The sequence below is a fragment of the Solanum dulcamara genome, chromosome 7, assembly GCF_947179165.1.
Source record: "Solanum dulcamara chromosome 7, daSolDulc1.2, whole genome shotgun sequence".
NCBI classification, from domain to species: Eukaryota; Viridiplantae; Streptophyta; class Magnoliopsida; order Solanales; family Solanaceae; genus Solanum; species Solanum dulcamara.
The window spans coordinates 46,635,348-46,648,369 of record NC_077243.1 but is presented as its reverse complement, the minus strand read 5'-3'; the positions used below and the strand labels follow the sequence as shown (position 1 = coordinate 46,648,369).

Sequence of the window (13,022 nt, the reverse complement as noted above, 5' to 3'; positions counted from 1 at the left end):
ATTGGGGTCTTAAATTTATATAAATATGATAAGAATGGAAACAACAACCCTAGTCGCCATCTTCATATCTGGTTTACTTGTAAGTTTTACTAGGTATGCCTTATATACCGCTTTTGGGCAACCTTCTCAACAACTAAGAGATCCATTCAAACATGGAGGTTGAAGTACGGAGCCTCCCGATATCGAGAGGCTCCGTACTTCAACTGAGATAATGAAAAGTTATTTCACCCCTTTAGTTCTTTTTAGTTGGAACTTTAAGCGGTTCTCAAAAAAAGATAGCAAAAAAATTATCTCTAGATTCGAGACTAAGAGGAATGTATAAACCAATGCTTCCATAGATTCGATCGTGGTTTACAATTTTAGCTTTCATACCTGTTTGTTTCTTTTTATTTCCTTTTTTTATCATCTTCCAAATAAAGAACGAACAAGAATAAAAACAAAGTTGATTCAAATAAATATTTCTCTGGTACCCTATGTCAATAAAAGTAAATTAAAGAAAATAGGGGCGAAAGAAAGATACCAAGGCAATGTTGTATCAGGCTGCCTGTCTTTTTGTAGTTGGCACTCCAAATTTTTGGAATGCTCCAAATTCGAATTGAACATCTAAATCTGGGTCAATACTAGAAAAAACATCTCTGAACAAGGTTCTAGCACCATGCCAAATGTGTCCGAAGAAGAAGAGCAAAGCAAATGAAGCATGCCCAAAAGTAAACCAACCCCTTGGACTACTAGGAAAAAGACCATCGAATTTCAAAGTAGCATGATCTAATTCAAAAATTTCACCCAATTGTTCCCGTCTAGCATATTTTTTCACAGTAGCAGGATCGCTATAAATGACACCGTTGAGTTCAACGCCATAGAACTCAATAGTTACACCTACTTGTTCAACACTATACTTTGATCTTTCCCTTCTAAAAGGAATATCGGCTCTAACAATTTCATCGCCGTCTACAAAACGACCGAAAATGTTTAAAAAAAATAGGCATACGACATACAAAAATTTCACACCTTTTCTTATCTCTAAAGATAGGGTGTCCTAACTATCCAACCGCTATTTCATCCCCGTTATCTATTGAACCTGCTCTGAATAATCTTCCTTTTATCAGATTATTGCCAATGCAATCGTAAAAAACTAATTTTTCAGGAATTTTAGACCAGGCTTCTAATAAACTTTGATTTTCTGCTAGCCTAGCACTAACTCTTCAATATATTTCTTGTTGGAAGTACCCCTGATCCCATTGATAACGAGTGGGCCCAAATAATTCAATTAGGGTAGTTGCCGAACCATACCACATAATAAGTTGAAAAAAAGATAGCAGTGATACTATTGGAAAGGATGGTTTCAATATTTCCCATACGCAATCTTTTGTATAGACATTGTGGCAGATGGACGCTAAGATGGAATAGGCCTGCTAATATGGCCAATGTTCCTGCTGAAATATGATAAGAGGTTATTCCTCCTGGAACAAAAGGATCAAAACCTTCCATGCCCCACGCTAGATTTATATGTTGTGCTTTTATCGTTAGTCCATAAGGATTGGACACACAGATTCCGAGACCATACAAGCCTGTTACATAAAGTGCACTAAAACCAAAGAAAGCTACCACTGAGAGAAATAAATGAATTCCAAAGATCTTTGGCAAATCCAAAGAGCATTTTCCTGTAAGTTCATCAAAAAATATTTCTAGATCCCAATACACTCAATGCCAGATAGCTGCCAAAAAGCATAAGCCAGAAAACACAATATGTGCTCCTACTATACCTTCATAACTCTAAATACCTAGATTCGTTACAGTCCCCCCGTGATACTCCAACTGCCCCATGAATTGGTTATTCCTAAATGAGTCATGAAGGGTATAACAAACATAACCTGTCTTCACATTGGATCAAGAACAGAATCAGAATGATCAATAACCGCTAATTCATATAAAGCCATCGAACCGGCCCAACCAACAACCAGAGCTGTATGCATTATATGAATAAAAAGAAACCAACCGGGATCATTCAATACAATGGTATGAACATGATACCAAGGCAAACCAGTGGAAATACCCCTTATATCAAAGATAAATAGACACTACATAACTTTATTGCATTGGAAAAGACTATAATAGGACTATTCTATGGACCACTCTTGTTGAGTCGATTATTTCTGAACAAGGGCTTCTATTCTTTCGATAATAATGGAACAATTCTCTTCATAGGAACAAAGAGAAGAATATTTATTCTATACTCGATAAGTACCAATAGGCAATGGGGGGGGGGTGATCGCATTTTATATGAGCGAATGAGTGCATACTTATTTATCATTAGAAAGACCTATTCGTAATAATTTGAGCTTATTAATTCTGTCTTTCTTTATGGATTTTTAGAATTTATGGATAAAATAAATACGATAAAAACCAATACGAATATTATTAAGATAATAAAAAAATTATTACGTTTCCACCTCAAAGTGAAATATAGTATTTAATTCTTTCTTTCATTTAATGCCTATTGGTGTTCCAAAAGTTATATTCCAAAATCCTGGAGATTCAATTTCATCTTGGGTTGATGTATTGTACGACTTGTCAGATATATTGGTTCATATGGTATTTCCCCATTCTCTCCACCGATTGATATATCCCCCGTTTCGCCCAAGAAAGATAAATTGAATCATCAAATATTTGGAGCTTGAAATGCAATTAGATCGATTTTTGAGGGGATTCATATTACTATTATCAATTAGAATTTATGGTTGGCTTGGTTAGACTAAAAAAATGGAGTATCCAGGCTCCGTATAGATAAAAATCCAATTGGATTGGTAAGATAGCTATGATTGCTATTCATATTTTTTCTTTGTAAAGAGATCCTAATTCTCTAGCAAAATTATCTCAACTCTAATAAATACTTGTATAAAATGCATTGAAAAAAAAGAAATACAAAAAGAAATGGTAATGGGAGCATTTGTCCTATATGTGTATATCAAAATCGGGCGAATCTTTACTCGGAGTAGAGCATAAACCCAAAAAGATGAAACAGACTCATTCAGGAACAAGAAAATACCATCGCGGTTTGGATTAAATATTGATGAAAGAATACATCAATGAGAAGTTAATTTGATAGGTTTAATGAACCTTTCTTATAACTTCGAAATTTAGAATGGAAAATCAAAAATACAAAAAAAGAGTAAAAACTCGTCTTTATTGAAAAATCAAAGAAAATCCCTTTCGTTAGAAGTAAGAAAGAACCTTTCTAGAAAAAAAAAGAAAGTGGACTTGAATCTAGACATTGATTCACAATTTTTTTGAACCGTATGCATCAAATGGCGCATGTATGGTTCCTAAGGGATACAATTTTACCCTAATCAACCGACTTTATTGAGAAAGGTTACTTTTTTAGGCCAAGGGATTAGTACCGACCTTTCGAATCAACTTATTGGTCTTATGATATATCTCAATATGGAGGATGAGACCAAAGAACTGTATTTGTTTGTAAACTCTCCTAGGGCTGGGTTATACCTGGGATTGCCATTTATGATACTATGCAATTTGTGCCACCAGATGTACAGTATGCATAGAATTAGCTGCTTCAATGGGATCTTTTGTCCTGTCGGAGGACAACTTACCAAATGTATAACATTTCCTCACGCTTGGCGCCAATGAGGTTTTTATTTGAGAGAAAAAAGAAGACTATGCCTTTGCCATATGAATACTAAGTAACAATAGCATGGCACTTCGAATTCAATATGAGAAATTTTTGTATTATTTTTTTTCAAAACATTAGATCTGTATCGAGAGAGTAGATAAGATAAGAGGTATTTCTGATTTTTTCTTATCTATCGGGAGTTCAATTCAGCGTCACAATCTTTTTTGTTTTCATGACGGAGAGTTCTTTACAATTTTATGTTATGAAAGAGTACAAAAAAATATTTCTTCCTTATTTGATCGGATTAAAAAGAAACTTTGGGATTGCTGAATCACAGACAAAAAAAGAAGAAGAAAAATAAACATATAAAGCAATGGAGCTATCATAGTATTCTTTAATTCCTCCGAAAGGAAGGATGAAAATTTGATTATATAACCATCCGACTCTGATAGATTTTATTTTTCTATTTCTTCAATAGAAACAATCGAAATGAAGGGGGGGTCAATTTTTTTGTAGAGCCGTTGCACAAAAGTTGCCTGTACGGTTGTTCAATTCTTTCTTTTTTCTATTCTTTATCTTTCTTTTCTCTTTGGTTTATCATACGAGACAGGGGAAGGTTTTTTGTTATATCATCAGGGTAATGATGCATGAACCTGCTAGTGGTTTTTATATGGCACAAGTAGGCGAATTTATCGTGTAAGCGGAAGAACTACTGAAATTGCGTAAAACCCCCATAAGGGTTTATGGAGAAAGAATGAGCAAACCCTTATGGCTTGTATCTAAAGATATGGAAAGAGATATTTTTATATTAGCAATAGAAGACCAAGCTTACGGAATTGTTGATTTTGTATCGGTTCAAGGAAAATAATATGGATTTTGCGCAAATCTGTGATTTGAGATTTTATCTTCGAATTGAATATTCTATTAAATAGAAGTAATTCACTATCATTCGGTTAGGATCAATCTAAACCAATCCAACATATTATGTATACGATTCAACATGCTAACTATTAAATAAATTATTAAAAATACAAGACAGCCAATCAGAAATGTCACAAAATCTCCCACTCTTTGGGGGTGTCCTCAATGTCGAGGAACATGTACTAGGGTGTACGTGCAACTCATTTTGATCATGAGATGGCACAAAAGCACGAAAATGACTTTTACAGTATCAATGATTAGTACCGGTGAATGGGATAGGATGGAAAAAGGAACTCCATCCATTATTAAAAAAAAACTTTATCATATAGATTGTGTATGAAGTTTATAGTTTCCGTTGGTGTAAATCCAATCACCTGAATTTAAGATAATAAGAAATTCTCCATTGGTAATAAAAGGTTATCCATTAACCGGAGGAAATCTTATTTAAAAAGTATAAAACATAAAGATTAGGTAGGCCCCCAATCTGGCAAGAGCAGATAAAGAGGGTCAGCTACCCAACAAACTTTCATAATTAAATACTGTTACTGTATAGGTCGTGTCACGCCCCAAACTCAAGGGGCACAACTGACACCTAATGCCAAAACTCAGGCCTGAGCTGACCCTGCTGAACCATTTGCTACTAGCATAGGGCAGCCACCTACAATCAAGAAAAAAAACAGGTATATCTCGATTTAAAATCAAGCCCTCAACCAGAAAGGCCCCTGTCAACAACCCTATAAACAAAATAGATACTCTGAATAGTTCATATATAGAAATAGACAATTAGCACATAAGTCTTAATTGAGCGTTCGAGGCCACCATGATCTCTATATAGAAGCTGAAAGCAGTTATATAACAACACAATGCATCAAATAACTATCAAGCCCAACAAGCCAACAAACCAGCCAACCTAGCCATAATGTATCTATACAACCCTCATACTAGTCTGTAAGCCTCTAAAAGTAGTAAAGCTTGGTGGGACAGGGCCCCATCCTACCCAAAAAAAAGACACTAACCAGTCTATACCCATGATGATATCGAAATCAACCATCTCTAACTCTACCAGGTCTACATAGGTCTGAAAGTCAATAATTTCTATCGTGCAACCTCGATATACTCTCTTGGCAATAATAGACTCACCAACTATTGTAGACAGAATAAATGGTCGATTTAATGACTCTGCTACTATAACCAACTTCCCCGCAAAAAAGGTGTAACATAGGAAAAAGTAGATCGAGGATCTATCAAAGCATAAACATAATGGGAGAAAATAATCAATATACCTATCACAACATCTGGTGACGAATTTGAGTCCTATCGGTCAACAAGTGCATATGTACGGTATTGGCCACTTCCAGAACTAGATGCTCCTTCTCTACCTCTGCCTCTACCTCTACCTCTACTACTGAAGTCTGGGGTCTACGCCCTATACACTATGTCGATGAAGAAGAACCTACTGCTGAACCTGTCGGCTGACTCATACCACTCTGACCTATGGTCGGGTAGTTCGTCCACCCATGACCCTCTTGTCCAAAGGAGTAACATCCCGTGGAACCCTGCCTGCATCTCCTAAAATGCATCTTACCGTAAGTAGCATAATGCGGTGGGGGTGGCCAAGCCTGGTCTGAACTCCTCTACTGTTGAGAGCTTGATGCTCCTAAACCATCACTTGGGCTTGACTATCCCCGACGATCAAGTCTACTACCTTAGAACTGCTACGGTAGAGGTCTAGGTGGCCTACTAGAATATCGGGGTCTGGGACTACCCTGAAACTCTCCCTTTGAACCAATGGTCCTATCCCTCTTCTTCTGCTTAACCTTATCACTCATTTACTATAGATGTCGATGGTCCTCTATGCCTTACAAAGGCCTAAATACACGAGATATCCATTCTATCATTTAGTGCAGAGGTAGAACAAGCATCGATATAGTCTGAATCAAGCCCTCCCACAAATCTATGCACCCTTTGATGTATCATATCAACAAATGCCGGTACATATCTAGCTAATAAATCAAATCTTAGTCCTTACTCTCGAACACTTATGCAGCCCTGTCGAAGGTTCAGAAACTGATCTACTCGGGCATCCCTAATCTCTCGAGATAAATAGTGATCTATAAAAGCTTCTCTAAAGTTATCCCAAGCGGGTAGAGGTACATATTTTCCCCTGGATCTCTCCCAACTCTCGTACCACAATACTGCAATATCACGTAATCAAAATGCTGCTAACTCAATTGACTCAATTATTGGGGCATGCATGGCCCTAAAGATCTTATGAAGCTGATCAACAAAATGCTGAAGGTCCTCTTTGTGATATGTCCCTATAAACTGTGGAGGATTCAAGGTAAGAAATTTACAAACTCTTGAACTTCTGGGCCCTTTAAAAGGTCCGACAACATCTAGCGCAATCGAATGGCGCTGTGCAGTTACTAGCTGTGCTAACATACACACTGCACTCTTGAAATCCTGATCAAATGGAATAGGAGGAGCTAAAGGTGGTAGCGCTGGTGAGGCAGGGGTCCTATATCCCTTAGAGGATCCTGAAGTGGTGGAGAAGCTATAGGGGGCTGAGAAGATATCTCCCCCAATGTCTTCCAATGGGCCACATCCACCTGTGGTACCTTGCCGGCACCTTCACCTACAACTGTATCTAGCCCTTGGCTAGCTGTGGCCTATCTGGTGTAAGCCATCTCGCACTATAAACAATTATCAATTATAATCCTGAAAAAATCAACCCTTAAGACACCGCTCTATAGCACGATATGAGCAAAAGAAGGATGACCATTCGAATATAGCCTGTAGCTTCTTGCTTATAGAATGTGGTGCACAACATATTTATAAACAAGATTCTACTAGACACGGCATACAGATTCCCTAGGATACGACGTTGCAATGATACCAAGTTTGTCAAATCCCAAACTCAAGGGGAGAAACTAGCACCCAATGCCAAAACTCAGGCTCGAGCCGACCCTACTAAACCATTTTCTACTAGCGCAGGGCAGCCACCCTCAATCAAGAAAATAAATAGGTATATCTTGACTTAAAATCATGCCCTCGAATGACAAGGCCCTATCAACAAACCTATAAATGAAATAGCTACTCCTAATAGTTTATATATATAAATAGCCAATTAGCACATAAGTCTTGATTAGGCTGTCGAGGCCACCATGATCTCTATACCAAAGCTGAAAGCAGGTATATAACAAGACAATGCATGAAACAACTATCAAGCCCAGCAACCCAACAAACCAGGCCAACCTGGCCATAACGTAGCTATACAACCCACACACTAGTCTGCAAGCCTCTAAAAGTAGTAAATCTTGGTGAGATAGGGCCCTATCCTACCCAAAAATATATATACAACAAAAGCTAACAAACCTCTAAACTCTGGCAGCTCCGGAAGAAAGGGGCTAGCCAACCTAGTAGAAGTCAACCTTGTTGCTGAGGAGGTCTATCCGATCATCTGTCGGACCTACAGGCATGAATTCAGTGCCCCTAGGAAATAGGGCATCAATATAAAATAATGTACCGAGTATGAAAGACGATAGACTATAAGCAGGTATCATAATATACTAAGAGTAATCACATAAATGAATCAAGACTAAGATAAGCGTACTGGCCTACTCCTAAATATAAACACATTAAAACTAATAATACAACAACCTAACCAAGCCCCCATAAGCTCGACAGGTACAAACAACAAACAAGACCACCTGCCTAAGCCTCCATAAGCCTAGAAGGTGCCAAGTCAGTCTATATACCCCTATCTGTATTCCCATAGTCTCGTAGGCGGTCACATAGACTTCTTAGGAATCAATATAACCTCATAGTCAATTCATAGCCCTCTTGGCAACAACATAGCCCCATAATCATACATAGCCTTCTCAGGCATTAATATGACCCCATAGGAAACTCATAGCCCTCTTAGTAAATACCATAGTTTTGTAGGATGCACATAGACTTCTTAGGCATGATCACATTCCTTCATCTAACCACCCATAGCCCCAAGGGAAATAATAACAATTCAATAGGCTAAAGGCAAGTAATTTAGCTATTAACAACCTATACGAACGACCTCTAAGACATGCCCAACTAAGGCCGGTACTAATAAAATATAAATCCCAACAAGGTAGTATTACAAAAACTTGGTCAGACAACAACCAACAATTTTGGCTAAAATATAACACTGATAACCACAACCTTGTTGTAGCTCCTAAGCTTTAAGGAAACATGCCGGAATAAGGAAATAGACTTAACATACCTTTGTCGATGACTTCACAGTGCCTATTGACTTCTTTCCAAATCCCTCCCTAATACTACAACATGATATGCTTATAATAAGTTCATGAATATAAGTGTCATGACAATCCGACAAAAGATATGAAATTTTGTCGCAAATGACTATTTGTGCCTTTTTGAGGCTAAAATTAGTGAAAGAAGGGTCTTACCTTGATATTAACCTTGAAATAAAACTCAAACCCCCCAAAAACTACAAAACCCCTACTGTCACAACCTCCGCAGATCTACGCTTCATAATTCACAAGGCAAACTATGCTAAAATGATGAGCTTGGAACGTAGAGCAACTTTCTCGAAGCTTGCAAGATGAGATAACCAAGATCTAAAGAGTATTTTATGGATTAGGGAGGAATTTCTCTGTATTTTAGTTGCTGGAAACGTTCAAATGAAAAATAAAATAGTGGAGACTGCTTTATATAAAGTTAAACTGACCTAGGGGGCCCGCTTCACGTGCCTACTTGTGCATTCTTACAAAAATGTGAATATCTCCCTATTATGAAGTATCATTGATGAATAGTTTGATATGTTGGAAGCTAGAGTCGTATAGTTTTGATTTGATAGGTTGCGGGCTCCAAAAATCCTTATAAATTGGGAGAAAAGCCCAAATTTCTGAAAAATCTTTATAAAAGAACTCACGATAATTTTTGCCAACTTTTATTCTGCAACGCGCCAAAATTTAAAACTTGAAATACGAATCTTGAACACCTAAATTGTGACATACCCCATAATTGTTTAATTTATTAATCACTCTCTTGTCTTCTCGTCAAGGTACAAGCTAATTTACACATTTTGGAAAGTTGGGGTGTTACAGGTAGATCTGATTGTGAAAGACCTATTACTGGATAATTCATGGTTAGAGACAAAGCGTGTGAATTATACAAGTTCCCAATAACATCAATTAATTGATTAAATATTAATTTAAAGCATAAAGTAAAGACTCCGGTGTATAGAGAAGACCTCACCGTTTAAGAAGTAACCATAGAAACGAAGGAACTCACTATTTATTTTTTTATTTCTTTTATTTACTATATTTTTGATACCTAGGAAAATACAGTTTCTTATTTCTGTCTTATTTCACAGTGAAATACCTAAAAACAATCGTGGCCGGAAAGGTTAGAGTAGCCAAAGCCATTGGAATTCTGATTTTATACATTGGAAAAATCCGTTTTGTTATTAATAGACTAGGAAGGGGGAAAGAATAGATGAAAGAAAGGCAACCAATTAGTTATTCATCAAATTTCATTTATTCAATGCACAAATTAAATGGAGATGTATAGCTTGGAGACGTAGAACAAAAAATTTAGTTATTTGCATCAAGCTTTCGAGGGGCTCATTCAAGGCTAACTAGAACTATTACTCAACAAAAAATAAGAGCATCAGTTTCGGCTCATCGGGATAGGGATAGGAATAAAAGAGATTTTTGTCATTTGTGGATCACTAGGATAAATGCAGTAATTCACAAAAGGGGAGTATGCTATAGTTATAGTAGATTAATATACGATCTATACAAGAGATAGTTTCTTCTTAACAGTAAAATACTTGCACAAATAGCTATATCAAATAGGAATTATCTTTCTATGATTTCGTTAGAAATCATAAAGGAAGTAGATTGAAAAGAATCAACTAGAATAATTTAAATTGAGTTACCCAGAGAATGAACTCCGGAAGGGTAGAGTAGAAATTAGTATGAGAAAATATGCTAAAGTAGTCAAAATGAATGAACACGTTCAATTCAATAAAAAATATTTCTTTTTTTTTGATTTATTTTTTTCTTACGACACAATACTCAGATCTAGATTCACTCAAATCTAGATTCTTGTAATTATGATTCAAGTGAAGAAAAAGTAAGCCTATTTATTTTGAGCTTTAAAACTAGTAGTTCTAGCGGTCAACTCGGTTCTTTCAAATTATTTCTCATTATTGAGAAAAGGCAACAAAGATAAAATATGAGCTTGTTTTATAGCAAGAGTAATTAATCGTTGTTGTTTCAAGGTCAATCTATTCACATGTCTTGATAATATTTTTCCTTGTTCAGTAATAAATCGACTAATTAAACTCATATTTCTATGATCAATTCAATCCCCCAATTGAATTGGGACAAATGCATATGAAAAGATCGCTTGAATTTAAGAAAAGGTCTCTTGGATTTATCCATGGTCGGTTCGTTTAATTTATTCCTTATCCCTAAAATCCTATTTCTTAATTCTAATTCATTTTAAATCCACCCAAAATAGGATTTTAAAAAAATAGGATAGGATTTGTTTATTTTCTATTTAAACATGCTATATATATAATGTCATTTTCCCCCTTCCTTGAAAGGGTAAGAAAACATGGTTTGAGAATTTTATGTGCCTTATGAGACAACTATGAAGAATACCAAACTGCCCAAGGAAAAGGAAGTAGACCGGCCACCGTTGACTAGCACCATATTTGTTGTATTTCGGTCGACATACCAGAACGTGACCGCCTACCTCAACAGGTGAATTTGATCACCGAATGAGCACTGTTCGAAATTGAAATGCCATATGAGATCCGGTACAAAAAGAAGGGTTTCTAAGATGGGTATCCAGATATATTGCTGAACAAGGAGTTAATGCCGAGCGGGTCTCCGGTTCAGCTCCAATCAAGAGAGCATCACTGAACTTTATAACAAATTTTAGTGGGCCATAGTGCAATCTTGCCTGTGGCCTACAATGGTAGATAATCACTTGACCCTAGAACACACGGTGGTGGTTGAAAGTATCATGGCCAGCTACGACATAAAATTTGCCCGATGCATTATAGGTGAGATACATGAAAGGGCATTCCGGAAGGTCACAACCATGCCATTCCTATGCTTGATCCATGGGATGTGTAGATATTTTGGTGCACCCATCATACCTAGAACTGCTTAACTGATAGAGGCTACAAGGGCCTAAGATTTTAGCCTAATGAAAGAAAACACAAATCCAATCACTTAGCAACACGTCGCGCAACCTGATGTTGTACTACCTGAGTTGTTGAGGGACCAACTGCTGCATCAACTGAAAATACAGCTGTTTTGGATAGTGATGCACCTACCATGGAGTAATCCGAGGCTATCGTGACCACCTTCACACCTTTTTGACTATCATACCACATTCACAAGCAGTGGGCATTCTTACCATATCAACTGAGGTATTGCAAAACTTGGTGCAAAGACAGACTCAAATTGAGGCTTAGTTAGCTTAATTGATCCAACAGCTCAAACCATGGGTACGAAAAGCAATAGCCGAGTCTGAAGAGCAGGCTGCTATAAAGATTCAGATAGTGTTTGATGAACAAGATTGATTTGTTCATGGATGAATTGATGCTTTTGAGAGGAGGGTTAATGAGCACTTTTTGGGCATACAAAATCCAAACATGACTGATATCCAAATTGAGATCGAGCGACTTCGATCTGAGGTATCTATCCTAGCAGCACCAATACTAGTCACTATCTCTCTCCCGACTATCCTACCTCTGGCGATCTTGGTCTATTCGTACATGATAACCCCTCATTGGCACCTAAAAAATACCACACACTAATGATGACACTGTGGAGGAATCTGTAGCTTAGGCAAAGAAGAAAGAGCACAAGGGTTGAAGAAGCCAAACATGCTTTTATAGCTACCGAACAAATCCGGTTAATAGAGCAAGATAGTAGGCCATTGGAACATCCTCTTATGAAGTGGCTACTGATGTAGGCTCACACGTTGAGACAGATCCACCTATGAGTACACCGAGCTCTAAACTAGGGACCCAACCACCACTGGATAGACATCGGTGCTTAAGCGCCACAAGTTTGTCTTAACCTCTGCATTTACTTTTGGTATAGTGAATTGGGGACAATGCACAACTTTTTATGAGGGGGTGGGGTGATTATTATCATGATGGGTATTTAGGTGAAGTCTGAGTAGCCTAGACACTCGATCAAGACCTTGGGATTTTCTTGTCTATTTTATTTCCCCGAGGACTTTTTATTTATGTTGAACCAATACATTTAGGATGTAAAAATATAAAATAAGAATAGGAATATATGGTTTAATGGTTATAATGTGTAAAATGGTAAAATAGACCCATCCAAAATTTGATTAATGCTATATATGTCTCTTTGATATGTTGACGACATAGGATCTCTGTATGTCATAACATAAACTGATGGGATATACATGACTTAAG

At 37.0% G+C, this 13,022-nt stretch overlaps 1 pseudogene across 1 annotated transcript; it reads right to left on the bottom strand.

The window, feature by feature from the left end:
- Positions 1-407: 407 nt before the first annotated feature.
- On the bottom strand, positions 408-11,906 carry LOC129894730 (photosystem II CP47 reaction center protein-like; annotated as a pseudogene). Its single transcript, XR_008767700.1, has 2 exons — positions 11,835-11,906; positions 408-2,078 (listed from the first exon to the last, which is right to left on the bottom strand). The product of XR_008767700.1 is annotated as a photosystem II CP47 reaction center protein-like (transcript).
- Positions 11,907-13,022: the final 1,116 nt, after the last annotated feature.